Below are 27,613 nucleotides of genomic sequence, written 5' to 3'. Positions count from 1 at the left end.
TTAGTGAACCAGTTGTTTTTATTTTTGTCCATCTCCCTCAATTTGTTTACTGTCACTTCCTAAGGCCAAATGCCACCTCCACATGGCAGCCCCCGGAAATGGTGGTGAGATTGTGGTGAAAGCAGGGGAATTCACTAGCAACCCAGATCCTGTGCTTTCTGCACCATTTATATGCAGTTTATGGGAAAGGAATGGGCAGTGGTGCTTCCAAGAGGGACGGGAAAGGAAATTCCCAGTCAGGTGATGAAGCAAAAGTGGGCATATCAGCGTTAATTTTCCAACATTCTCCACTGTGGTACCACCTGACTTTAGGCAGGATTGCAGAGGGTAATTCTTTCCAAGATCTCTGGGCTACTATACCACTGAGGACAGCCTTGACCAACTCGCAGACCATGGTCTGCAATGTGGCCTGCAAAGCCCCTCCATGTGGCCCCCGGAACAATTGTTGAAAATGCCGGTAAGACGGCTCAGTGAGTTTGAAGATCGCTTCAGGGGCCTGCTCCTCCATTCGCAGCTCTGAAGAAGAGTCATGCTGAGTTTTTCCAGCATTCTATGTTTTCCTCCAATCGCAGCCTGTTTCTCTCCCACGTTTGCTAGTCATAGGCTCACTATTGGGCCTATCAGCATCAAACATGGGAGAGAAACAGGCTGTGATTGGAGGAGCAGCGGACCCCGGCAACTACAAGTATTTGAGGATAGAGGGAGAGAGAGAGACTCTGGAGCGCATGTTCACCATGCTTTCCTGTGGCTGCCGGTGCTCTGACACAGCTGCTTTCACCGGCTGCTTTGCACAATCTGTCCGCCGGTTCCCGGCCCTCCCCTTGGCTGGCACCAGCGTTAAGGCACCACTAGGCCTCACGCCTCGCTCCAGCTCTCATCGCACCCCACCCCCAAGCCGATTTTGCGTGTGTTGGTGAGTGAGGTTGGTGAGTGTGAGGGTGGGTGGGTGAGTGAGTGAGTGTGGGTGGGTGGGTGAGTGTGAGGGTGGGTGAGTGAGTGTGAGGGTGGGTGAATGAAGTTGGTGAGTGAAGGTGGGTGAGTGTGTTTGAGGGTGGGTGAGGGTGAGTGAGTGGGTGAATGTGTGGGTGGGTGAATGTGTGCACACACACTCACTCTTTCACACTCGAATGGTCATCTTTCTTTATTATTCACTTTTTATTATCAATTTATTGCTGTGAGTTGTTTTTGCTCAGCAAGTTGTTTCTTATCATGCGCCAGCTTTATTTTTTTGAAATTCATGTTTGCCAAACCTTATCTTTCTGAAATTTGCTCATCACCCCCCCACCCCCCCACCCCCCCACCCCATCCCTGAGAAAAATTGAAGTGTGTGCCCCCACTTGGAAAGGTTGGACAAGCCTGACTTAGTTTAACATAGCATACATTATGGTGCTAGCAGTTTTCAGCAACAGGCAATAGAATTTTTCTCTTTGCTTTCCTTTTATCTATTAGTTGGCAGATATTATGACAGCTCCCATTTTACAATTACTAATTTGAATTCTGGCATTTACAGCATGTTTTTTAAAAAAAATAAGTTTCATGAGTTATGAGGTAGTATTGAACCAGGAAGTGGCACATTGTATTTCTCAACATATCCAGTTCCTATTGGCAGAGTGCTTCCCATGAGGACCAAGAATTCCGAGAAGTGACTATTAATTAAATGAATGGAAGATAAAATGCATGGAAAATGAAAGAGATTTAGGGCCTCTAGTTTAAAGAGCTGTCACAATAAGAGCTCATTAGAAATGAGTAAAGCAAACCAGGTGTTGGCATGCATGAAACGGTCAACATTGAGTGAAATGGTGAGGTAATCCTGTGACTTTGTAACTGATTATTGTGATCACACTCAGAATACTGTGCACAGCATGGTTTACCACATTATCAAAAGCATAAGGTAGGATACCAAAATGATACAGAGGAGAGCAATCGGGGTGATTGAGAGGTTGGAGGGGATGGGTTATGAGGAAAGACAATGTTAATTCTGCATGTTCTTGGTGATAGAGAACAAGCGGAGAGGTAATATAATTGCTGTTTTTACGATTTTAAAATGGCTAAATAATATAGGTCATGCCAAGTTGTTTCACTTTGTCTGGGACAGTAGAATCAGAGGACAGAGCCTGTGCTTGAAGTAACGTGAATTTAAAATTAACCTGCAGAAATGGGCCAGAATTTGCTGCCAATATAATGGGAGGAGGAAACTGCATTAATATTCCCATTTCAATGACAGAGGAGCCCAGCACAAGTGCAAAAGACAAGGCTAAAGCATTCACAACCATCTTCAGCCATAAGTGTTGAGGGGATGATCCATCTTGGCTTCTTCCTGAGGCCTCCCACCATAAACTAATTCAATTCATCCCAAGTGATATCAAAAATAGCTGATCACACGATATGTTAAAGGTTACAGGCCCCAACAACAACATGGCTGTTCTGAAAACAAGCACTCTAGAATTAGCCACATCTCTAGCCAAGCTGTTCCAGTACAGCTACAACACTGGCATCTACCCCACAAAGTGGAAAATTGCCAGGTATGTTCCATCCATAAAAAGCAGGACAAATCAAATCCATCCAATTACCTCCCCACCACCCTACTCAATCATCAGCAAAGTTTGGAAGATGTTGTCAATGGTACTTTCAAGCAGCACTTACTCAGCAATAACCTGTTCACCAATGATCAGTTTGAGTTCCACCATGATTGCTTAACCCCAGAATTCATTATAGCCTTGGTCCAAACATGGATAAAAGAGCTGAACTCCAGTGGGGAGGTGAAGGTGACGACATCAAGATTACATTTGACCGAGTGGTGGTCAAGGGGAAAATTATCCACCGACGGGAGTCATCCATAACACAAAGTGGTAGTTGTTGGAGATCAATCATCTCAACTCCAAGACCTCTCTGCAAGAGTTCCAGGTCTCAAGCTGGGTATTCTGTGGCAAGTGATTCACCACCTGACTCCCCAAACCCTGTCCACCATCTGCACATCATAGATCAGGAGTTTATGTAATACACTTCACTTGCCTGGATGAGGGTAGCTTCAAGAAGATGTAAGAAGCTCAACACCATTCAGGACAAAGCAGCTAACTTGATTGGCAATCTATCTTAAACATTCACTCCCTCCACCACCAGCGCACTGCGTCTGGAGTGTGTACCGTCTGCTAGATGCACTGCAGCAACTCACAAAGGCTCTTTCAATAACAGCTCCAAAACCCTCAACCGCTACCATTAGAAAGACAAGAGGAGTAGGCGTATGGGAATGTCAACACCGTTAAGTTCCCCTTCAAGTAACATGATATCCCGACTTTGAAATATATCACTTCCTTCATCATCACTGGGTCAAAATTATGGAACTCCCTACCTAATAGCATTATGCCAGAATGTTCACCACAAGGATTGCTGCAGTTCAAGAAGATAGCTCACCGCCATGTTATCAAGGTCAATTAGAAATGGGCGATAAATGCAGGCCTTGCCTGTAACATATACATCCATGAATGAATAACAGAAACAAATTAATCAATATAGTTCCTTTAAAATAGTAAAATGTCCCGTGTACTTTATAGGAACATTATTGAACAAAATTTAACACCGAACCACATAAGGAGATATTAGGGCAGGTAACCAAAAGCTGAGTCAAAGAGGTAGGTTTAAGGAGCATCTTAAAAGAAGAAAGTGAGGTGGAGAGATATAGAGAGGGAATTGCAGATCTTAGGCCCTTGGCAGCAGAATTCAATGGTGGAGTGCTTAGAGTCAAAGCTGCTGAAGAATCCAGAACTGGAAGAGCAGAGATGTCTCAAATGGTTGTTGGGCTGAAGGAGATTACAGAGATAGGGAGGGGGTAAAGAAAGAAAGATTGAAGATTTGTGAAATTAACTGAGAAGAAAGTATAAATTCAAAAGTCTATGTCATATCAGGGACAGAAAGAGAATTAAAGAGAGGGAAAGAAATATTGGATTAAGAGACAGATTTGTTATTGTCAGTCCTTCAAAATGAGGTTGACGTCTGCCAGGCTTCATGATTTGTGTATCCTCAGATGACTCAAAAGACCAATCCTGGAGCCATAGGTCTTGGGGCAGGGAGGACAAGAGTTTCCCTGTGGAAGGTGTTATGTTCTTCTTCGATGTAAACATACTAGCCATACACAAGGATTGGTGAAACAATAATGTGGGTTTTTTAATTGAAGATAAGAAGACATACAGATAAAGTTCACTGGGAGATGATGAGTCACATCTCTGATGTCGACCACTGCTGTTTGCTGATTGCCTACAAGTCATGGGGCTAATACATTACATCCTGTCGAGGTGTTGTAATGATTGACAGTAATTTAAGACATGTTCGCTTAAAGGTGCATGCATATCATATCACAGCAGATGGGGGATTCTCAATGAGGCGTCAGAGTTTCTTTAAAATGTTTCGCCATCCTCCCTGAGATCAGGTGCTATCCTTAAGTTGTTAAAAGAGGATCTGCTTCGAAAGCCAGTTATTTGGCATGCAGACGCTGATTTCGCATGATGATGGTTGCGATGCTAGAGTGAAGATGCTGGAGTTTGTTCACCTGTCTTCCCACTTGACTTTGATCATCTTGTGGAGGCACCGCTGGTGCAAATTCTCCAGCACCTGGAGGTCCCTTTGGTAGGTGACCCAAGTCTCACTGCCATATAGAAGGGTGGTGATAAGCATAGCTTTGTAGACTACAGTCTTAGACGTCTTATGGAGATCTCTGTTATCGAAGACCCAAATATACAATTTTTGGAATCTGTGCTGGCACAGCTTATTCTGTAGTGGATCGCTACTTCAATGGTGATCTTTTGAAAATGGTAGCTGCCAAGATAATGAAAAGTGTTCAACAACTTCTAAAGTCTCCCCATCAATAACAATGGCTGGATATGTAGGTGCTTGTCTGAAGAAGACTGGTGGAAGATTTTGGTCTTGCTGACTTTGAATAAGAGACAAACCCTTTGCTATGTGGGGTTGAAGAGGTTGAGGGTGGTCTAAATGTCACTTGCAGCATGTCCACAACTGCACAGTCATCAGTTTATTGGAAGAGAAAGAGTAGTATGAGTTAGAAAACAATGGTAAAACAAAAGTAACTTTTTCTATTTCCAAAATCTTCAAACTTGAGAAAATAAGGATCCACTCTTGCAACAGATAAATTTCAAATAGTTGTTTGGTAGTACAGAACTTGAGTATTGCTGAAAAAAGAGACATGGAGGAGGATTTTCTCCCCGTCGGGAGCAGGCGTGCGTGGGCGTGGAGCCGATCACCGCCCGCAATCAGCTGTGCGCACCATTTTACATGGGCGGGCCAATTAAGGCCCGACCAGCGTGACACACGCCCGGAGGTGCTCACTACCTGTACGGGTGGAGGGAGGAGGGAGAGTCAGGGCCTGAGGCACAGAGCTGCCTCAGGGAGATTAAGTGCAGTTGTAAAGTTGTGTATAAAATAAAATTACTCAGACATGTCCCCTCATGTGACAGTGTCACATGAGCTGGGACATGTTTATGAATTTTGATTTAAAAATGTATTTAATTATTAAAACCTTCATAAAACCTCATCCCGCCCGTGGATGAGGTTTCATGAAAAATGCGAAGGCCTCCTGGGCTCTTCGCCTGCTCGCCAACCTTAAGGTTGGATGGGTAGCCCTGACAATGGTGTTAATTAGTTTATTAATGGCCTTAACATGCCTTTGACAGTTCGGCAGGCGCGCAGCCAACTCCAGTGTATGCTCGCCAAACAAAAGATCGGAATGACGCGTGATGCCATTGGGATGATTCTGACCATGCTATCAAAGCTTTTAATTTTGCACTCATCAGGATAGTTTGCAAGAAATTGCCAACAGTAAAGGGGAACAACAATTTATACTCCATGAAAAGAGAGTGCCTATTGGTTGGGAAGTGAACTCTGATTGGTGGAGGCATTGCATTGCCAGGGAGAATGCAGCATGGAACAGTTAACTGACCAACTGTGTTCAAAGTCAAACCAGGCAGGTTGATTCTAATTGGTCAAGGCAATGCCCTGGGGAATTTCAGTGCCAGAGAGGTAGTTTGGCAGTAATTAACACTTAATATGGCTTTAAAAGTGGATTTGGACTTGGAAATGGCAACTTAATTAAATTAAATTAAATTAATTAATTAATTAACTAATTAAACAGGATGATGCCTGGTCTGGAGGTTATTAGTTATGAGGAGAGGTTGGAGAAACTCGGATTGTTCTCACTAGAGCGACGGAGATTGAGAGGCAACTTGATAGAAGTTTACAAAGTTACGAGTGGCATGGACAGAGTAGATAGTCAGAAGCTTTCTCCCAGGGTGGAAGAGTCAATTACTAGGTGACATAGATTTAAGGTGAGAGGAGAAAACTATAAAGGAGATGTGCGGGGCAAGTTCTTTATGCAGAGGGTAATGAATTCTGGAATTTGCTGCCAGAGGAGGTGGTGGAAGCAGGTACGATAGTGGTGTTTAAGAGGCAGCTTGACAAATACATGAATAGGATGGGAATAGAGGGATACGGACCCCGGAAGTGCAAAATGTTTTAGTTGACGGCGCAGGCTTGGAGGGCCGAAGGGCCTATTCCTTTGCTGTACTTTTCTTTGTTCTTTAACTTTCTGTGATGAGTGTAGCTTGTATCTATCACATGAATACGGGAGCTTCATGCCATTTGATGTGTTTTACTGGTGAGGCTAATGGTGAGTTGCCATTCTCGTTAAGCTACTCAGACAGCAACTTGTGAATTTTTGAGTTTAACCACGCCTGAAGTTGTTGTACCATTTGTGAATAAGTAATGGTGAATGCCAGTAGCCTCACCATTACTTTGACAGAAAAATTTTGCCTATCAATTTTAAAGTCAATGTCAATTATATATTGTTAAATGACAAGATAAGCTAAAATAAAAAAGAAAGACTTCAATTTATTTGAGACCTTACGATGTTGTCAATACATCAGAAAAGGCTTCACTTTATTACTTTTGGAGAGTGGGATGACTATTGTTATGTGGGTAAACATGGCATTAACTTTGTATTTCCTTTCAAACCCATATCAAATTGCATCAGAATTTCTTCTAAGCAACTAATCACTTGTTTTCCCACAATAATTTTCTATATTCACACAGGGATTCTCCTCAATACTCATATGCCTGCTGGCAACTCGTTACAGTGATCCTGTTTCTCAGCGTGACGAATTGCAATGCACCTGTTTCTCCCAGCATCTTTCTGAGGCTCTTCTTTCATTTACCATGACATCCCTATTATTCACAGAGATGTGTTTTGGTGGTCTTTCTTCTCAAGAAATTCCACTGAGACTCTCAGTGGTTCAGCAATCAGAACTTGCTCTTCTAGGATCAGAGATTTATTGTGATTCACTGAAACATGCTTGTTTCTTATCCTGAGGTAACATGACTCTTGGCAGTGTTCTCATTTACTAGAATAATTCATTGTCCATTTGTGTTGCTTGCTTTTCACGCTGATTCTGACACAGCGCTCTTTTTTGTAGCAACAACTCCTTTTAATACTTTTCTTTTCCATAGCTCCTCAGAATGCTGGTTCCACTCCCTCTGCTCATTCTGTCCCTCAGTGTAGCTCTAAAATCATGACTCACCATCTTCATATTATGTATTTCACCTCACGTTAACAAAAAAGGTTTAAAATTTTGTGCCAGTGATTTCAATTAAAAAGCTCTGCATAAAATCAATGACTTGAGCTTATGTAGTACCTTGTACATAATAAAATGTCCCAAAATGCTTCAAGAGCCACAAAAGGAGATATTAGGACAAATGACCAAAAGCTTGGTCAAAAAGTTGGGTTTTGAGAAGAGTTTTAAAGAAAGAAAGTGAGGCAGAGAAGCCGAGAGGTGTACCGAGAGAATTCCAGAGCTTAGGGCCTAAGTAACTAAAGGCATGGCCACTAATGGCAGAGTGATTTAAAATTAGGAATGCTGAGGTGGCCAGAATAAAATAAGTGTAGGTAACTCAGAGGCCAGAATTTTCCGGTCATCAGGAAGGCTTGATGGGGGCGAGCAGGAGTGGCCATGAATTGAACCACCGCCCGCGATCTGGCCCCGACCGCGATTTCACGCTGGCTGGCCAATTAACGGCCAGACAGTGTGAAACACGTGCTGCAATGCTGAGCGCTGCCGGGGTGGGGGTGGGAGGAGCTCGAGCGCAGAAGTTCGCGCATGCGTGCGGATGCATGCAGTAAAAGCACCCTGAGGCACAGAGTTGCCTCAGGGAGCTGCAGGTTTTTAAAATAAAAAATAAAGAAATTAGAAGTGTTAAAAATATGTCCCCTCATGTGACTGTCACATGAGCAGGGTCATGTTAGAGGTGAGTTTGAAAAGTTTTAAATTTTTGTTTTAAATGCTGGTTGAAACCTCAGCCTGCCTGTGGATGAGGGTTCGCCAAAAATGCAAAGGCTGCTTGGCCGTTTTGCCTGCCTGCCAACTGAACAGTTGGACGGGCAGTGAAAAATTTCAATCAGTTTGTTCATTAAGGGCCTAAATAGGCCACTTAACTGTCGGCAGCGTGCCCGCCAACTGAAATATTGCACGAGTGCGCGATGACATCGGGACGCTCGCCCAATGTCATCGCGCATCATTTCACGCTCGTTTGGGTCGGGCGCATGCCTGCCCAACGAGACAAAAACTCTGCCCAGAGAGGTTGGAGATTAGTAAATTAAGGAGAGGTGAAGCCATGGAGGAATTTGAAAGCAGGGATGAAAATTTTAAAACCAAGATGTCACTTGACTAGGAGCCAATGTATTTCAGTGAGCCCAGGAGTGATAGATGAACTGGACTTAGTGCGAACTAAGAGTTTTGGATGACCTCAAGTTTATGGAAGGTAGAATGTGGGGGACCAGCCAGAAGTGAAATATTCTAGTCCAGAGGTCATTGTTGTTGGATATCCCTCAATTCAAAGATACCGTCTACTCAGGGTCTCGTGCTTTTTCTATGGATCTTCATGTAACTGAACAGGCCGATTCTCAACTCACAGACCTTTGAGCACATGGGGCAGAATGTCACACAAGGTAGTGCGATCTGGAGTGTAGGATTTGCTTTCTTTTCTTCTCTGCCACCACTCTGCCTCATTATTTTAAGACATTGTGACTCAAGCAGCTTGACAGACAAGTTGTTGTCATATTGAACAATTGGTAGCAAGCTCCTTCCAGTCATGGATGTCAACACTTCCATTCTTTAAGGACAGCTTCAGATTTACTTTGAAGCATTTTCTTTGTCCTCCTCCAGAACGTTGACCATTTGAGTGTTGAAAAAACAGGACCTAATGTGGGAGATGCTTTCCAGCCTTGTGGACAGACTGTCCAGACCATCAAAGTTGATTTTGCAGGCGTTGTCCCTGAATGCTTGTGCAGCTGGCATCAAGAAGGACATGAGCATTTGTTCAATGGTCCTCCCACTGAATCCGGAGGATGCAGCACCATTGCTGATGGAATTTCTCCAGCACTCTTATGTGTCACTGATACACAGTCCAGGTCCCACTGCAGTACAGGGATGTGGTGACGACAACTGCTCTATACACAAGGATATATGTTGACTTGTGAAACTTATTGTTGTCAGACACTCTCTGCCGTAGTTTGTAGGAGGCTGAGCTGGCTCAACTGAGCCACTGTTGGATCTCCTCGTCAATGGTGGCCTTTTGAGAGAGGAATGGGAAGTGCTCAGCATATTCCAAATTCTCTCCTTCAACACATACGGGAAATGGAATGATATGAGTTTTGTTTTGGCAACATTCAGGGTCAGACCTAGTTTCTTATCTGGTGAATTGAAGAGATCAAAAATGGCTTGCGAATCTGGTGCAGAGTATGCAATAACACTGCAGTCATCATCTGAAAACTGTAGATCATGTATGTCTATGATGGTCAGTTTAGATTTTGCGTGGAGGCGACTGAGGTTAAAGAGTTTTCCACCTAGGCGATATTTAATGCTCACACCAGAGAACAGTTGATCTTTGATGAGATGAACAGCCACTGTCAGGTAGATTGTAAAAAGAATGGGAGTTATCACACAGTCTTGCTCGACCCCAGTCTGGAGTTTGAAGGCATCAGTTCCAGATCTCTCACTCAAGACAGCTGCAATCATGAGCAATTGTAGGATTGTGATGAAGTTCCCTAGGCATCCAAATCTTTGGAGCACAATCCACAGAGCCTTATGATTTACTGAGTCAAATGCTATGGTCAGATTGATGAATGCAATGAACAGTTCCTGGCGTCATTCTCAACATTTCTTTTGGATTTGTCTGGCAACAAAGACAATATGAGATATTCCTCTGGAAGGTCGAAAGCCACACTGTGTCTCTGGGAGGATTTCCTCAGCCACAGGAAGTCAGCAGTTCATGAGAGTGTCAGGGTTTTCCCTGCTATGGATAAGAGAGAAATACAAACAGAGCTGGGAACTGGTATGGGGTTTTGCTAGTGCTGTTGGGGAGAGTTTAAACTAACTTGGCAGGGGGAAGCAGGATGTGGTATCAGAAAGGAGAAACAAGGGGCACAAAGGATTGGGAGAGACAGATAGCACCAGAGTAAGAAATAGTGCAATACTAGATGGGGTCAGAGTAAGAGGGAATGCAATAGGGTACTAATGAGGTTTGCAGTGCATGTCTGTAAGGGTACAAAACATGATAAATAAGGCTGGTGAGCTGCAGACACAGATAGTCAAGTGGAAATAAGATGTCATGGTGATAACAGAAACTCGACTCAAATATGGCAGGATTGGGTAATAAATATCCCTGGATACAAGGTGTTCAGGAAAGATAAGGAAGGAAATAAAGAAGATGGGGTGGCAGTATTGATTAAGAAGAATATTACAATGTTGGAGAGAGAGGATCTCTTAGAGGGGCCAATGCCAGAATCTATTGGGTGAGAGTAAAGAAACAGTAGAGTTACCATTAACTACTGATTGCATTTTATAAGCCACCAACTAGTGAGAAAAATATAGATAAGCAAATTTGGAGGGGATTATAGAAAGATACAAAATTATACAATAATCATAATGGGGGACTTTAATTATTCTAATATATTAACATATAGCATAACATAGTAATAATGTAAAGGGCAAAGAGGTGGAAGGGTTCTTGACCTTTGTTCAGGAGAATTTTCTATATCAGTGGGCAGAATTGTCTGCTTGTCGGGCGTGCGGGCCCAACCCAATCTCCGGTGGGCGGGGAGCTGATCCCCACCAACGAAGTGGGCCGCACCGCCATTTTACGTGGACAGGCCAATTAAGGCCCGCCCAGCGTGACGTCCGGCAGGAAGCGCTATGCGCACCCTGTGCAGGCGGGGGGATTCCCTAAAAGCGAGAGTGCGCTCTTCCGCGCATGTGCACGAAAGAGCGCACATCTCTCTGAGGCTAAGTGCAGCCTCAGGGAGATCGCTTCCACTTTGAACAATGTTAAAAATAGAAAAAAAAATCCCTAACATGTCACATGAGATAGGACATGTTCATAAGTTACAGATTAACTTTATTCAATTTTTAACACCCTGCATGAAACCTCATCCCGCCGGTGGATGAGGTTTCATGTTTTCTCCATTTGCCGCCAGGGCTCCTGGCCTGCCCGCCAACTTTAAGGTTGGACGGGCAGGTCCTTTAATTGTTTAAATGATCCTGTCAATGACCTCAGTTGGCATTGACAAGTCGGCGGGCCCGCAGCTGATTTTGCTGTGCCCCCGCCCTCCTGAAAATTTAAATGGGGCGGGATGATGTTCCAACATCATCCCGCGTCATTTTACATGTCGGCGAGCGGGTCCCACCCCTGCTCGCTGACAGCAAAATTCTGCCCCGTATGTTTCTGGCCCAATGAGGAAGGAGGCGTTGCTGGATCTGGTCCTGGATAATGAAGTGGGTTAATTGGATCAATTGTCAGTGGGAGACCAGTGATCATTGTATTATAAGAGTCAAGTTAGCTACAAGCAACCTGAAATAAAAATACTTAATTGGAGGAGGGTCAATTCAGAGAAGTGAGGCCTGACTTGTCCCAGGTAAATTAGAATCAAAGATTGGTAGGTAAAACAGTTTCAGTGCAATAGGCTGTCTTTAAAGAGGAGATGGTTCAGGTACAGGCGCTTTATATTCCCATGAGGGGTAAAGGTAAGAGACCAAAGCCAGAGCTCCATGGATGACAAAAGAAACACAGAGCAGAAAAAGAATGGGTATGACACACCACATCCAGTTGTGAATGGTAGTGGTCAATTAAACAACTAACCCAAAGAAGGGGGCTCCACAAATATCCCCATTGTCAATGATGGGGGAGCACAGCACTTTAGTGCAAAAGACACGGCTGAAGCATTTGCAACAACCTTCAGGCAGAAGTGCCAAGTGGATGACTCATCTTGGCCTCCTCCTGTTGGCCCCATCATCATGGATGCCAGTCTTCAGCCAATTCGATTCACTCCACATGATATCAAGCAATAGCTGAAGGCACTGGGTGCTGCTAAAGTTATGAGCTCTGACGACATCCTGGCAGTGGTACTGAAGACTTATGCTACAGAAATAGCCGTGCCACTAGCCAAGCTGTTCCAGTACAGCTGCAATGCTGGCATCTACCTGACAATGTGGAAAATTGCCCAGGTACGTCCGGTCCACAAAATGCAGAACAAATCCAACCCGGCCAATTATCATTAGTCTACCGCTGATCATTAACAAAGTGATGGAAGGAGTAGTCGACAGCGCTATCAGACAACAATTCACAGCAATAACCAGCTCATTCATACTCAGTTTGAGTTCCACCAGGGCCACTCAGCTCCTCAGCTCATTACAGTTTTAGTCCAAAAATGGACAAAAGAGCTCAACTCAAGAGGTGAGGTGAGAATGATTGCCATTGGCATCAAGGCAGCATTTGACTGAGTGTGGCATCAAGGAGTCCTAGCAAAACTCAAGTCAATGGGAAACAGAGTGTTGTGGGGCAGTAGGGGGGTGGTGGAAATCTCAGCAGGTTGGAGTCATAGCTAGCAAAATAAGGGGTCTCCCTTTTAAGACAGATGAGGAGAAACTTTTTCTCCGAAATGGTTGGTGGTGTGTGGAATTCTGTTCCTCAGAAAGTGTTGGAGGCTGAATTTATTTAAGGTAGAGTTAGACAGATTTTTGTTAGGCAGGGGAGCCAAGGGTTATGGGGAGGCAAGAGGAAAGTGGAGCTGAGATCACACCAGACCAGCCATGATCTTATTGAATGGAGTAGGCTCAAAGGGCCAAATAACCTATTCCTGTTCCCATTTCCTATGTTTTTTTTAATTCATTCATGGGATCTGGCATTGCTGGGTAGGCCAGCATTTATTGCCCATTCCTAATTGCCCTTGAGAAGGTGGTGGTCTATGTGGTGTCGGTATACCCACAGTGCTGTTAGAGAGGGGAGTGCCAGGATTTTGACCCAGCAACAGTGAAGGAATGGTGATATATTTCCAAGTCAGGATAGTGAGTGGTTTGGAGGGGAACTTCCAGGCGGTGGTGATCCCATGTGTCTGCTGCCCTTGTCCTTCTAGATGGTAGTGGTCGTGGGTTTGGAACGTACTGTCTAAGGAAGCTTGGTAAGTTCCTGCAGTGCTGCCACTGTGCGTTGGTGGTGAAGGGAGTGAATGTTTATGGATAGGGTGCCAATCAAGCAGACTGCTTTGTCCTGGATAGTATCAAGCTTCTTGAGTGTTGCGGGAGCTGCACTCATCCAGGTAAGTGGAGAGTATTCCAATTCACTCCTGACTTGTGCTTTGTAGAAGGTGGACAGGCTTTGGGGAGTCAGGAGGCGAGTTACTCGCTGCAGGGTTCCTAGCCTCTGACCTGCTCTTGCAACTACAGTATTTATATGGCTAGTCCAGTTCAGTTTCTGGTCAATGGCAACCCCCAGGATGTTGATATTGGGGAATTCAGTGATGGTAATGCCATTGAACATCAAGGGGCGATGGTTGGATTCTCTCTTGTTGGATATTGTTATTGCCTGACACTTGTGTGGTGCGAATGTTACTTGCCACTTGTCAGCCCAAGCCTGGATGTTGTCCAAGTCTTGCTGCATTTGAACACAGACTGCTTCAGTTCCTACGCTGAGAACTTTTGTCAAGTTATGACATCGTTCTTTGTTGGCAGATGTTGAATATAGATTTACAGCAGTCTGCCTGTGGCAGAAGAGCTAACAGTGAAACAGTACAAAACTGAAGTGGGAAAAAAAAATTGGCCAGGAATTTCCTCCCAACTGTTTGACTTCACTGACATTGCAGTGGAAACCCCATTTGTGCATAAATTTGGTTTTCACTGCATTTCCAGCAAAGATACAGTGCCATAGGAAATCTATTGTGGGTAATTTTTATTTTGTGAGCAAGTGCAAAACGAGTGATGTTTGTTTAGTTGACCATTACGATTATCAAAGCCAGAACAAGCCAGTGAACAAATCCCCAACCTCCAGGGGTCCCTATGGCTCAATAACCAGAATAAAGAAATGATTCTGTGATCAAATACTTCTATGTGGGAAGTGGCAGATGACAGAATCACCTCCCAGTGATATGCTGAACTACCATGAGCCCAAAAATGTACCTTTATTTGAATTTCCCTAAGTAAGGTGACCTAACTAGAGTATAGATTAAAAACCACTTCACAGCTGCTGGAAAAAAAATCTTCTGACTATGAAGTAAAATATTATTACATTTTAAACTTAAATACTAGCTTATCAGCTTATTCTCATCTTGATGATGACCATGCATTAATAGGCTGATTAATGGGAGATATTGCAGGACAAAAGATAAGTGATGATAGAGGGCAAGTTATAAGAAGAGAAAAAGATGATTTATTGTTGGTCCATTTGCCACATTAATGCAATAGAAAAACTGGGTAATTCCATTCATAGAAATATCCTTTTACAACTAACCCCTAAATGGAGTAGTTTGTACTTTTAGATCATTCAGAGGCATCATTATTCACAATTTAACTGTTAACCTAATATTTCAGTAAGGAAGAACATAGAAATACTTATTTTGGTCAACATCACATGTCCTGTATAAGTCTTCCTGGAACACAAATCTTGTTCTTCATAATGGAGGTCCATAAATTAGTTTAGTTAAAGGGAAGCAGTGACAAATTTGATGCCGTGGCTTAACAAAAGAGTTAAGTTCAGTAAAGGCCATGCATTAAACCACATTCTAACAAAGAAAACTTTTAGTTTAGCAACTTGCTCCCATTAAGCGATACTTACTCAAATGTCATGTTACATGCCCCAATCTGAATGCAATGTCTCTTTTAGTAATAAATTGAAATTACTGTTTCAAGTTTGACAAAAATTTCCGCCAGGGACTAGGCCTCCAATTCCAGCAATTGTGCAATTCTAGCGGGTTGGCCTAATAATGATATCGGATGTATTACAATGAGATTCCCGATGTCCGATGGTGGGAAACGTAGCCGGCCATCGCACCATATTGTTTCCTCATGCAACCGAACATGGCTAACGCCAGTGGGCATGGAAAATCCCAGCCTTAGTCTTATGACAGTTCCCAAAAGAGTTCTACTTAACTAGACTCCCAACTACATACCCCTTTCAGGCAACAGTCCGAATATATCCTTAATCTATAAAACATCCCAGCAATATTACCACAAGCACCCATTGTTGCTATAAGGGAGGTATTTCACAACTTCTCACTCCCTCTCACTCAACAGCAGAACTCCAAGGCTTTTAACTAAACCATGCACTCTGGACCAAACCAGCACTTCTCTGGGGCAGCTGGAGGCTGCTTTTTCAAAGGTTTATTTCACACAGTCCACCTCTCGAGATCTCCCGGGGCTACTTCCCATAGAGCTTTCCATCTTTCTTTAAATATATTTCCTCCCTTTTGATCTGTAAACCCCATTGTTTCACCCTTGTTTTGGAAGTTACTTTTCCCAGAATATAAAAACGTTTCATGTTGCCCTTATGGCCAGTACTTTTGTGGAAAATAAACCTAATAACTATGCCTTATTTATCTTGCCAGTTGTAAAACATCTTATCATGTCCCTTTGAAAATCTAACAACCTCTCAACTTACCTGCAATGCAAATTCCATTCACATTGTATCTGCTGAGACTTCATCTTGGCTCACCCATCTCCATTTCAAAATAAAAGCAGAATACCACAGATGCTGGAAATCTGGAAAAAAAACGAAAATTGCTGGAAAAACTCAGCAGGTCTGACAGCATCTGTGGAAAGACAGAGTTAACGTTTCGAGTCCGTATGACTCTTCTTCAGAACTAAAGAGAAGTAAAAATGTGGTGAAATATAGACTGTTTAAGGGGGGGGCGGGACAGGTGAAGCTGGATAGAAGGCCAAAGATAGGTGGAAGCAAAGGAGAGATTGCAAAAGATGTCATAAACAAAAGGTCGAAGGGGTGTTGATGGCGGTGATACTGGCTAAAGGAGGTGGTAATGGTAACATTAAGAATGGAAAGCAGAATGAGCAAGTGACAGATAGCCCGAGTGAGGGTGGGTGGAGGGGATGGTGTGGGAAAAAGATCGAAATAGGCTAAAAGTTGGGGATAAAACAATGAATGGTTTATTTTTTTAAAATAATAATAGAAATAGGTGGGAAAAAAATATATATAAAAATAAAAAATAAATCTTTGAAGAAAGGGAATCAAAAAGGGATGAGGATGGAGGAGAAAGTTCATGGTCTGAAGTTGTTTTACTCAATGTTAAGTCCGGAAGGCTGTGAAGTGCCTAGTCGGAAGGTGAATTGCTGTTCCTCCAGTTTGCGTTGAGCTTCACTGGAACAATGCGGCAGGCCAAGGACAGACATGTGGGCATGAGAGCAGGGTGGAGTGTTGAAATGGCAAGCGACAGGAAGGTCTGGGTCATGCTTGCAGACAGACCAAAGGTATTCCGCAAAGCAGTCACTCAGTCTACATTTAGTCTCTCCAGTGTAGAGGAGACCGCATTGGGAGCAACGAATACAGTAGACCAAATTGAGGGGAGTTTCATACCCTTACGCCCTCACCTCAATGAATTCCGGGCTCAGCACGATGCTGAACTCTTCTTCCACCGCCTTCTCTCCATGTTCACTTCTTTGGGCAGGAGTCCTCCCCCGTTCAATGGATCCTTTCATCCACCTCCAGTATTCTCCCTCTACCTAGACCCCTCCCTCTGGCCTCTTATCTGCTCTTGATCTTTTCAGTAAGAACTCGGCCATCTCAATTTCTCTGCTCCTCTCAATCACTATAACCTATCTCCTTCTGAGCTTGTCGCACTCTGTTCTCTCAGGTCCAACCCTAATTTCGTTATCAAATCTGCTGACAAGGGTGGTGCTGTTGTTGTCTGGCACACTGACCGCTACCTCGCACAGGCTGAACGCTCACTCTCAGACACTTCCTCCTACCTCCCCCGGACCATGACCCCAACATCGAACATCAAGCCATTGTTTCCAGGACTGTCACTGACCTCATCTCCTTTGGAGATCTTTTCTCCACAGCTTCCAACCTCATAGCCTCCCAACCTCAGATAGCCCACTTCTACCTCCTCCCCAAAATCCAAACAGGACTGTCCCAATAGACCAATCGTGTCAGCCTGTTCCTGCCCCATGGAACTCATTTCTTCCTATCTTGACTCCGCTCTCTTTCCCCTTGTCCGGTCTCTTCCCACCTACATCCACAATTCCTCTGATGCCCTACACCATATCAACAATTTCCAATTCCCTGGCCCAAACTGTCTCCCCTTCACCATGGACGTCCAATCCCCCTCCACCTCCATCCCCCACCGGGATGGTCTGAGGGCTCTCCGCTTCTTCCTTGAACAGAGGCCCAAACAATCCCCATCCACCACCACTCTCCTCCGTCTGGTTGAACTTGTTCTCACACTGAACAATTTCTCCTTAAACTCATCTCACTTCCTCCAAATAAAAGGTGTGGCTATGGGTACCCGCATGGGCCCCAGTTATGCCTGTCTCTTTATGGGGTATGTGGAACATTCCTTGTTCCATTCCTACTCAGGCCCCCTCCCACAACTCTTTCTCCAGTACATCGATGACTGTTTCGGTGCTGCTTCATGCTTTCATCTGGAGCTGGAAAAATTTATTAATTTTGCTTCCAATTTCCACCCCTCCATCACTTCCACATAGTCCATCACTGACACTTCCGTTCCCTTCCTTGACCTCTCTGTCTCAATTTCTGGTGATAGTTTGTCCACCAATATTCATTACAAGCCCACCAACTCCAACAGCTACCTCGACTACAGCTCCTCACACCCCGCTTCCTGTAAGGACTCCATCCCATTCTCTCAGTTCCTTCGCCTCCATTGCATCTGTTCCAATGATGCCACTTTCCAAAACAGTGCTTCTGACATGTCTTCCTTCTTCCTTAACCGAGGTTTTCCACCCACGGTGGTTGACAGGGCCCTTAACCGTGTCCGGCCCATTTCCCACGCATCCGCCCTCACGCCTTCTCCTCCCTCCCAGAACCATGATAGGTTGCTAACTGAGGACAAGGGGGACCCTATCAGCCTCCGCATTCAAAGGATCATCCTCCGCCATTTCCGCCAACTCCAGCATGATGCCACCACCAAACACAACTTCCTTTCACCCCCCCACCACCCCCCGTCGGCATTCCGTTGGAACCGTTCCCTCCGAGACACCCTGGTCCACTCCTCCATCACCTTCAACACCTCAACTCCCTCTCACAGCACCTTCTTATGCAATCACAGAAGGTGCAACACCTGTCCCTTTACTTCCCCCCTCCTCACCATCCAAGGGACCAAACACCCCTTTCAGATGAAGCAGCGTTTCACTTGCACTTCCCTCAATTTGGTCTACTGCATTTGCTGTTCTCAATGCAGTCTCTCTACATTGGAGAGGCCAAACACAGACTGGGTGGCTGCTTTCTGGAACACCTTCGGTCTGTCCGCAAGCATGACCCAGACCTCCCTGTCGCTTGCCATTTCAACACACCACCCTGCTCTCATGCCCACATGCCCATCCTTGGCCTGCTGCAATGTTCCAGTGAAGCTCAACGCAAACTGGAGGAACAGCACCTCATCTTCCGACTAGGCACTTAACAGCCTTCCAGACTTAACATTGAGTTCAATAACTTCAGATCATGAACTCTCTCCTCCATCCCCACCCCTTTCTGATCCCCTTTTTAAAAATATTTATTTGTTATTTTTTATATATATTTTTCCCACCTATCTCTATTATTGTTATTTTTAAAAATGTATTTCCATTCATTGTTTTATCCCCACCTTTTAGCCTATTTCGATCTTTATTTCCCACACTGTCCCTCCCCCAACCCTACCCCCACTAGGGCCATCTGTCATTGCTCATTGCTACTCTTAATATCACCATTAGCATCTCCTTTAGCCAGTATCACTGCCATCAACACCCCTTCAACCTTTTGTTTATGACATCTTTTGCAATCTCTCCTTTGTCTCCACCTATCACTGGCCTTCTATCCAGCTTCAGCCTTCATCCTTCATCCCCCTTAAACAGTATATATTTCACCATATTTTATTTCTCTTTAGTTCTGAAGAAGAGTCATACAGACTCAAAACATTACCTCTGCCTTTCTCTCCACAGATGCTGTCAGACCTGCTGAGTTTTTTCAGCTATTTTTGTTTTTGTTCCATTTCAAAATGCCTATTTTATACTTAATCCCTTTGATGATTCAATCCTTGCAGTCTGACTGTCTTCAGTTTAATTAAATTAGACACACATACACACACATATACAGTCTCCATAAGCCTGCTCCAGCATCCCAAACAAAATAGCACTGTGCCATGGTCTTTAATATTGAAGATGTTTACTAAGCTATTCACAAAAAAATCCACATTTAGGCCAAAGGCAATAGATTGATAATAATCTAGCTTTTACAACCTAATTATTGCAAATAGAGATTGATCAGCAGGTTTAACCATGCATATGTGTGCACTCAATAATCCTTGGTAATTGAAACAACACTTTTTGTTCATTTGAAAATAAAAGATAGATGCATCAGTCTCACTCTAAAGAAGCCCTGCAGTCTGATTCTGCTGGAAACTTATGCCTCAGTAAGGATGCATTAACGGCATGAGTCATTGGCCCACCCTTAGCTACATAGGAGTATCTCACCCCATGCCCTTCTAGTTAAACTTCCTTGATAATCCTTCCAAATCCAAATATATTTATTGCCCTCCAAGGAGTCTCCTTGTTAGTATAGTGGTTAGTATCCCCAACTGTCATGCAGGGATGACGGGGATGCCAGCCCTTGATCCAAACATCACTCATGACGGGGGGCTTATGCTTTCATAGCGTACAAGAGCAAGGAGGTTATGCTGAATTTATATAAGACCGTCGTTAGACCTCAGCTGGAGTATTGTGTACAGTTCTGGGCACCACCTTATAGGAAGGATGTGAACACATTGGAGAGAGTGCAGAAGAGTTTTACAAGAATGATTCCTGTGATGAGAAACTTCAGTTACGAAAATAGATTGGAGAGGTTGGGACTGATCTCCTTGGAGAGAAGGCTGAGAGGAGATTTGATAAAGATGTTCAAAATCATGAGGGGGCTGGACAGAGTAGAAAGGGAGAAACTGTTCCTGCTCGTAAAAGGACCAAGAACGAGAGAGCACAGATTTAAAGTGATTTGCAAAAGAAGCAAATGTGACGCGAGAAAAGCTTGTTCACACAATGGGTGGTTTGATTCTGGAATGCACTGCCTGGAAGTGTGGTCGAGGCATTCAAGAGGGCAGTGGATGATTATTTGAATAGAAACAATGTGCGGGGGTATGAGGAAAAGACAGGGCAATGGCACTAGATCATGATGCTCATTTGGAGAGCCGGTATAGACACGATGGGCCGAATGGCCTCCTTCTGTGCCATTAAAATTCTATGACTGTGAAGTTGTTGGAACTGCAAGCCAAAGAAAGATTGGATTGAGAGAGAGGTAGGGTTGCCAACCCTCCTGGAATGGTGAGAAGTCTACCGGAATTGGCATCAATCTCCCGCTGGCCATATAAATCATTGCAGGAGATTGGAATGCACCAGCTTCCTTGTTTGCCATTATCCATCCTGTGCATGTGTGCGATGATATCATCATGCATCACAACGCCAACAGTGAAGGGAGCGGGGGAAGCACAGTGAAGAAAGCGGGAAGAAGCTCTCTTCTGTGTTTGTTTGGTCTGCGCCATCTTTAGTGCTGGCAGCTGAAACTGCATGTGTGGAGCCTGCAACCCCTGCACTTTGTTTGTGGTGTCAACAATCGCAGCCATTCTTAAAGGGGTTGCAGGAGGCTGTTCAGGAAAAGGTAAACAGGTGTTTTTTTTCCCCCCAAGAAATGATTTTTGATGAAGCCAGATGGAAACTCAGTGACAGCTTGTTTGCATTCCCAAATTTTGCTGTTGTGCAGGCCCAATCTCTTCAATGCATGGTATCTTTTAATATTTTTACACGGCTGCTCGTGTTCTGTATTTAACAGGGAACAAGGCAAGTGCAGTAACTTCCAGGCTACTGCACACAAGGTCAGTTGAATAGAAACATTGCTGCCTGGAAGCCCTATTTGTCAGCCGGCTCTGTGTAAAAGCTGACCATCTGAAACTAGCAGATTGAATTGGAGTGCCCATTTGGAGGGTATAGCTCTAACTTTAAGATTACGGTCTCCTCTTTGATTTCCCATATAGTGGAACTAGTTTCACCTGCTCACGCCATGCCGCCGGCTTTCCATGATGTCACTTCCAGGAGCTTTCCATGATGTCACTTCCACCGGTGTCTCCTGGAATATATCCAGCTAGAGTTGGCAACGCTGAGAGAGAGAGAGAGAGAGAGAGAGAAAGGAGATAGAAAGGCAACCTTTTTTCTCTTATTTTAAAATTTAAAAATGTCTAGAACCAATTCCTACCATTAACAATGAGAGACTCTACAGTTTCAGTTGTAACTTTCTGGTCCACTAAGATTGAGGCATTACGGGAAAATAAATCTCATCATTAAAAGAAAAAAGAAACACTTGCATTCATGTGAAGCCTTTCACAACCACAGGACATCCCAAAGCACTTTACAGTCCATGAAGTACTTTTGTAGTGTAGTCAGTGTTATAATGTAGGAAATGCAGCAGCCAATTTATGCAAAGCATGCTCCCACAAACAACAATCAGATAATGAGCAGATAATCTGTTTTTGTGATGTTAATTGCAGGATAAGCATTGGCCAGGGCACCAGGGACAACTCCCCTATTAATAAGTAACATATGCTGGAAAGTTCCAGTCCTAACATTCTGCAGTGAGTTCAATTGGTAATTAATGTACAAATGCAGCAATTTCATGAAATTCAACACAAAGTTGCTGTTGAGCTTTCATTTTGATGAGGCTAACGATGGAGCCACATAAATTGACCACCAGCTTGTGGAGATGTGCAATTCACAAGGCACCCCTTCCACACCACAAGTCACTGGATGACTTACACGTTTATAACAGTGAGCACATCAAACTCACTATTATTTTAGCAGCAAAATCTGAACTAATATTGAAAGTTCCAGTACATAATGGAGTAAGTAAGTTAGGCTATTAGACACATTGCATCATAATTTGCTGCGACATTGAGGTGCTCCACCAGTAGCCTCACTGACTCCAATGAAAGTTTGTTTTTGTCTATCAGCATACCACTGAAGTCAATGACAATCACTAATTTGCTGGATTTATGCCTGTTTTCATACCACTGCCATTTAGATTCAAAAATACTGGTCTCAGTAGCCTGGCAGCAGCTTGATTAAAGAGTGACTTCTCTGACTGCACCTAAATGAAATGTTAAAATGTGATTCCTGACCAGGACACTGAGTAAGTCAATTAATTTGCAGCATCTAACTAATAAGAGAAAGCTAATCTTCCTTATTTTTTTTGAAAGTACTTAATCTATTCCTGGGATTCTTGTAGGTAAATATGTAGCAGCACCTTCACTCATCTGTTAATACTCCTTTAATTATTTCATCCACACTACACGTCTTTGAATATGTATTTTTGTGTCAATATGACAATCTGAGCACTTTAATTGACATTGTTTCATTAATTTCAAATGCAATAAACCACCATTTAATTTGTCATTTTAAAAATCAAGCAGCATTTGATTTTCATTTCCACTGCCTCTAAACATGCCTTAAATTGGCTGTGAATTGAGAAATCAAGGAGAGATGGAAATTCTCTCATTTCCATTTGATGGAAATGGCAAAGCGATGCAACAACTGAACATTCAAAAAACACAAAACAGCAATAAAAACGTCATAATTGACAAATCTCAAAGTAAAGATCCTGGTCAGAGATACTAATGCGTGCAATGTTGATTAATGAAACGTACAGAAAATAACATTTCATATGAAATCCATCGACATTTCTTTTTCCTGAAGGTGAGTAAGATTTAACCACTTTGAATAGTGCGCAACCCAAGGGAGACAAATCTTTTAGGAAATTAAAATTCCAATTATGTAAGAAGCCCTGTGACAGGAGTGCAAGTATAGAAAGGCAGCACTGTTTCAGTGGACAACAGTGTTCAGCGTCCAGGGGTGTTTTTGTTTCCCATGTAGGCCACAACCATTAATCTATCAGAAGTGACAGGCTGTAAGGAACCGAACGTCTGAGTATGGACGCCACAGAAACAAAATAAACAAATGAAACGACAAGACCACAAGAGCCTTCCACAGAGGGAAAGGAGCAAGTCTTCTCGGTCAATTGCTCCCTGCATAGGTTCCAACAACACGAGCTTGTGGAAAGCTCAAAATACTTCATCAAAACAAAGTTGCTATTTAAGAACAAAACAGAAACAGAAATACCTGGAAAAACTCAGCAGATCTGGCAGCATCGCCGGAGAAGAGCAAAGTTGACGTTTTGAGTCCTCATGACCCTTCAACAGAACTAAGTAGAAATAGGAAAGTGGTGAAATATAAGCTGGTTTAAGGGTGGGGGGTGGGGGGGAAGGGTTGTTGGGACAAGCAAGCAGTGATAGGAGGAGATAACCAAAAGATGTCACAGACAAAAGAACAAAGAGGTGTTGAAGGTAGTGATATTATCTAAAAGAATGTGCTAATTAAGATTGGAGAGCAGGACAAGCAAGGTAGCTCTAGTGGGGGTGGGGTGAAATAAACCATGGGTGGAATACATTTAAAAATAATGGAAATAGGTGAGAAAAGAAAAATCTATATAAATTATTGGAAAAAACAAAAGGGAGGGATAAGAAACGGAAAGGGGGTGGGGATGGGGGAGGGAGTTCAAGATCTAAAGTTGTTGAACTCAATATTCAGTCCGGAAGGCTGTAAAGTGCCTAGTCGGAAGATGAGGTGCTGTTCCTCCAGTTTGCGTTGAGCTTCACTGGAACAATGCAGCAAGCCAAGGACAGACATGTGGGCAAGAGAGCAGGGTGGAGTGTTAAAATGGCAAGCGACAGGGAGGTCTGGGTCATGCTTGCAGACAGACCGAAGGTGTTCTGCAAAGCGATCACCCAGTCTGCGTTTGGTCTCTCCAATGTAGAGGAAACCGCATTGGGAACAACGAATGCAGTAGACTAAGTTGGGGGAAATGCAAGTGAAATGCTGCTTCACTTGAAAGGAGTGTTTGGGCCCTTGGGCGGTGAGGAGAGAGGAAGTGAAGGGGCAGGTGTTGCATATTTTGCGTTTACATGGGGAGGTGCCATAGGTGGGGGTTGAGGAGTAGGGGGTGATGGAGGAGTGGACCAGGGTGTCACGGAGGGAACAATCCCTACGGAATGCCGCCGGGGGGATGAAGGGAATATGTGTTTGGTGGTGGCATCATGCTGAAGTTGGCGGAAATGGCGGAGGATGATCCTTTGAATGCGGAGGCTGGAGGGGTGATAAGTGAGGACAAGGGGGACCCTATCATGTTTCTGGGAGGGAAGAGAAGGTGTGAGGGCGGATGCGCGGGAGATGGGCCAGACAAGGTTGAGGGCCCTGTCAACCACCGTGGGTGGAAAACCTCGGTTAAGGAAGAAGGAGGACATGTCAGAGGAACTGTTTTTGAAGGTAGCATCATCAGAACAGATGCGACAGAGGCGAAGGAACTGATTGAATGGGATGGAGTCCTTACAGGAAGCGGGGTGTGAGGATCTGTAGTCGAGGAACTCACCTTGGTGAGTTTCTGCAGTGCATCTTGTAGATGGTACACATGGTGCCACTGTGTGTTGGTGATGGAGAAAGTGAATGTTTGTGGAACAGGTGCCAAGCAAACGGGGGAGGTGGGGGAGGGTGATGGAAGTAGACACGCACTTGGAAAAGCTTGTCAAAAGTGAGCATTCTTCCACAGCTGAGATTGTTCTGCTGCAGCTCCATTGACATGCTTGGAGTCGGGCCTCTGAAGCTTTCCTGCCCACTCAAGCAACGCAAAAGCATGAAAGTTCCACCAAATGCTCCAGAACTTTTCACCCCTCTGGCGCAGTCTGCAAATTAATGTGTGTTTTAAGGGGCAGCAGTGCAATTGGCCGACTGGCCAAGTTGTAGAATCCCCTTATGAAAGGTGGCCATGGCACAGTCACTGGTGGAGGCGCTCACAGCCCCTTGCAATGTATTTATTCAAGTTTGACTAGTCTCCCCAATGGTTCAAGCTAACAGTGCAGACTTGCAATACGGGTCAGGAGAATGCCTGCGCCTGAGCTGAGAGCACAGCATGCAGCCAGTGGGCAAAGCTGCTGCCAATCGGTCAGGTGGAGAGGGGCAGAGGTGGGTGGGGTTTCAGACAGCCAAGAGGCGCATACACATTGGCTGTTCAAGTGGTGGCCAACACTCTCTTGCATGTGTGAAAGGGCCTTCAGATGTAACCAAGAGAGATTCTTAGTACACATATGCTAACCCACGCGTGTCTTTCTTTGATCCTGCAGGAAGAGAACGTCAGGATCATGGGACTTGGTGATCTAGCCTCATGGTGTACAGGGAGCAGAGAAGTAGTACAAGACTGTGATGGAGGTGCCTGGTTGCGCAGAGCGAGGAGCAGCACCCTCAAGATGAAGGTTTGGAAGGGCCTCCTGCGCACGCAGCTGAAGACCCACAGTGAGCTGTCGCTCGTAGTCGCCTCACTAGTCCCAGGGCCTATATATGCTGCTTGTCATTCCTGCGGATGACTGAGAACCAGTGTCACTGAAGACTGGGCATGTCTAGGGAACTGGTCGGTCACAAATGCCACCTGCTGCAGGATTTGGCGCCACAGGGACATGGAGGGCATCCACTGCCAGTGGCAGTGAAAATGACCGCGGTGCTGAATTTTTATGCCAGTGGCTCCTTCCAGGTGACCTGTGTCGGATCTCACAAGCCACCACCCACAAGTGCATCCAGGAGGTCACAGACACCCTCTTTGCAAAGGCACAGAACTTTGTGCATTTCGACTGAGCTCAGACAAGCCAGGAAGCAAGAGTGCTAGGATTTGTGGCAATCTCTGGTTTTCCACAGGTGCATACTGCCATCAACTGCACTCATGTGCCGCTTAGATCTCTGTGGCAACAAGCAGTCAACTACATCAACCACAAGGGCTTCCACTGAATGTTCAACTGGCGTGCGACCACCACAAGCACATCCTACAGGCTGCGCATGATTCCCAGGGAGTGTCCATGACTCCTACTTCCAAAACATGTCTCAGATCCCTGACATCTTCCAGGGTCCACAGAAGCTGCAGGGTTGGCTCCTCGGGGACAAGGGCTACCCGCAGAGGACGTGGCTGATGATGCCCTTACGGCGGCCTCAGACTGCAGCAGAGAGACAACATAGCAAGGTTCATGTCACATCCCAAAATTTGGTGGAGCAAACGATAGGCATTTTGAAAATGAGGTTCTGATGCCTTGACAGGCCTAGTGGAGCACTGCATAGAGTCCCCAAAGGGTGGCGGGCATCATCATAGCTTGCTGTATGCAGCACAACCTGGCGCTACAACAGAGGGAGGAGTTGGCTGAGGAGGAGATGGAGGAGCTGCACATCTTCTCCGATGAGGAGGATGTCAAAGGGGATGAGGGTGATGAGGTCCTCGAAGGCGAGGGGGCCATCGCACTGGCTAGATGAGGCAGGCGCACTCAGGATGCCCTCAAAGCTGCAAAGTTCACGGAGGATGATGTTGAAATGCAGTGAGGACAGTCCTGACATCCTTACGTTGCATTTGTGAATATTTGTCTCCTGTGTGGCTGCTGACAGTGCACATACCCTTAGTGCTCAGGCTCATGTCATGGAGACACTGTGGAGGCCCTAATAGGTGCAAGATTCCAGGAGGATGATGACGACATGCAGTGAGGACACTCCATAGATCTTCACATAGCCTATGTGAATGTCTGACTCCTGTCTGGCTGAGGGCAGCTCACTTGCGCCCTGTGATCAGGGTCATATCATGGAGTCACAGCCGTGAAACTTTAAAAGCAGCTGACCCTTTGTCAAACTTCAGCATCTGTCCCCTTCAGGAGCACAGAGTCACTGGTCACAGATGCTGAAGAGATGGGGGCCAGCCCCACCTTTAAGGTGCTGAGAGCACACAGAGAGAATGATGGAACTCTGTGACGCCTGCCCACAACATTCTGGCAGCAATGACAAACACCGAGGTGCAGGCATCACTAATATATCCAGTGACTGTGAAGCTGGACCATCACTTTGGTATGAAGGTTACACACTGCACAGGGAAGAGGCCCTGGACTGAGACACCTGCCTTTATCTTGTGCAGGAACCAACGTTTCACATCTGAGCAACATGAACACTGCTCATCA

Source organism: Cetorhinus maximus, chromosome 1 (genome assembly GCF_964194155.1).
Source record: "Cetorhinus maximus chromosome 1, sCetMax3.hap1.1, whole genome shotgun sequence".
NCBI lineage: Eukaryota > Metazoa > Chordata > Chondrichthyes > Lamniformes > Cetorhinidae > Cetorhinus > Cetorhinus maximus.
Note: the sequence above shows the minus strand (reverse complement) of the source record.